Consider the following 2,448-nt stretch of genomic DNA (forward strand, 5'->3'; position numbering starts at 1 on the left):
CAGCTGATGGTGTTGCTGCAGCGCTGCATGTCTTCAGTTTTTACCTGCATCAGGTCTTGGCCCCTCACCTGTGGGCCTCACGCTGCTGCTCACCTGAACAGGTAAGTTCAGCTCGGTTAAATCTGAACCTGTAGGGATTAATGACAGGCCGGGAGATGCAGTGATTCATGAGATATTTTGCTAACAGACAAAGCATTGATGCTAAAGTTTGACTCAGTCGTTTCCCTCTGAGATGGTTTCAGTTTGAAGTTCTGGTTCTGGTTCTGTTGTGCAGATTTTAACAGGTTTTTCTGCAGCAGCTGACTCATCCTGTCAGTGAATCTTAAGTTTTGTTCAGATTCTTTAATCTGTTTCAGTTCATTTCTCAGAGATTTAGTTTGTCTTCAAACAAAAGAAGGTTGTAACTCCAGCTCAGGTTTTTTATTTGCTGATGAATAAAAACACTTTCTGACATTTAGAGTTGAAACACTGAGCAGACGTGTTTCTTTGTGTCTGAGACTTTTCAAACAGAGGCTGTTTTGTGAGGATTATTTTAATCCAACAGTTCTTCTGCTTCTCGTCTCGGAGAACAATAGTCGGGTCTCAGACTTCTCGCTACGAGCCGAGCTCTGCGGCTGCCAGCGAGCTTCACGCCATCAATGCTGTTCTGTCTGAGTGTGGAATCCGTGGGTGGACGCACTCTGTGAAAGTCTGTCCACTGCCCAGGAGACGTCCTCCAACCAGGGACACCCGTCTGCTGGAGACACTCAGAGGCTCCGCACTTAGAGGAACTGTGAGTTCAGAAACTTCCTCTAACTTTTCCTCCAATCACCACCTCTACCTGCAGCTACAGGTGTGTTAGCACAACGCCAAGGTGGAAGGTCGTCAGCAGTGACAGTCTGAGGAAGGTCACATATGGGATAAATTTTGTGCCAACAGGAGAATTTGAATTGCTCAGATTGAATCTGAATGTGTATAATTAGACGTTGAATTCATTGGTTTAAAAACAAATTTCACTAAATCGAAACTGAATTTAAAGTTTTGTATCTGAATTAATTCGCTTTGAAACTGTATTTTGGTTTATTAAAAATTAAGTTTGACTACTTTCACTTTCAGTTCCATAATTCAGATTTTTGGGTCACATCCTGGTCCTTGAGAAAGCCAGGCAGAGTAAAACCTGTTAACATTCAGCGCAACGCCAGCCTGCCGTTTTTGTTTCGTTTTATTTTGAAACGTCTTTCTGTGTTTTCGTTCAACCTGTGTCCATGTTCAATGCATCAAAATGGACGTCTAGGCCCTCCTCTTTCGATTGACTCCTCATTTGACCAACTGGGTTCAAGTATCGATTGTCCAGAGCCAAAAATAAATGATAAGTGACCAACTTCCTGTTTCCGTCATCCTGAGTTTGATTGACTGTAGAATCGGCCAATCAGCTCCGAGCTTCGTTCTAATGCCACATCTGTGTAGCCAATCACCGTACCTTTCATTTGGTATATACTTTGAGGGGGTGGGAACTTTGTTTAGTGATGGCACAAGCTAAATACGGAGTAGGTCGCCATTTTTAGGCAGTCGTGCTACGCTACCAAACGAAGCTACGCTCACAGGAAAACTTTTTTTCTATCGTTTCTTGGCCAGTTAGCTGACTAAACCTGCTGATAAGATGAAAATATATTTGTTATTAAATGTTTCGAGTGCTTTAAGACAAGTGATTTTTGTGTCCAGGAGAGGTAAAAATATTTGGATAAAAACACGGTCGGCCATTTTGATTAGCTAATTTTGTCATATTTGTGGACAAATATGCATCAAATGTGAGTGAAAAACAAATATATTTTTGCTGCTGGTGGATTTATAAGCTGTGTGAGTAACATTTTCTACATATAAGTCAAATTAATCACTGCAATAAAATAACTTTGTGTGTTTTTGTCACTTTCACAGTGGATTGCATCAACTCTGTTACATCCAGAAGGGAAACTTCACCAAAGTGAAACATAAATCTGTGGATCTGTGTTTGATTACTCTGCCTGGCTTTCTCAAGGACCAGGATGTGACACAAAAATCTGAATTATGGTGTGGCTGCACGATCCGTACTGTCCTGGAAGCATTGTTTTTAGCATGTAGCATTTGACCAAACTGATGACAGAATTCATTTGATTTCAGTCTTTCATCACCTGCAGTGTTTTATAGAAAAGGTAACGTTTGCAGCAGCTGTGGATTTTTATTCCAGGAAAAAAATAACATGTAAAGTGAAGAGAACTGCTCCAGGCCTGACCTACAGCCTGACAGTCCAGCACAGGTGTGTTCAGGTGACCTTTCTCTTCCATTGTGTCTGCAGAGCTCAGCATGAAGCCTGGCAGCTGGATGAGGAGGAACTGGCTGTGGGCAGCTGCTGGGGCCTTCACCACCATCCACCTGACCACCTGGATCCTGCAGAGAGTCATGAAGAGCAGCGTTCGTTCTGAGCTGCAGCTC

Source organism: Austrofundulus limnaeus, unplaced genomic scaffold, assembly GCF_001266775.1.
Source record: "Austrofundulus limnaeus strain Quisiro unplaced genomic scaffold, Austrofundulus_limnaeus-1.0 Scaffold127, whole genome shotgun sequence".
In the NCBI taxonomy this organism is placed as follows: domain Eukaryota; kingdom Metazoa; phylum Chordata; class Actinopteri; order Cyprinodontiformes; family Rivulidae; genus Austrofundulus; species Austrofundulus limnaeus.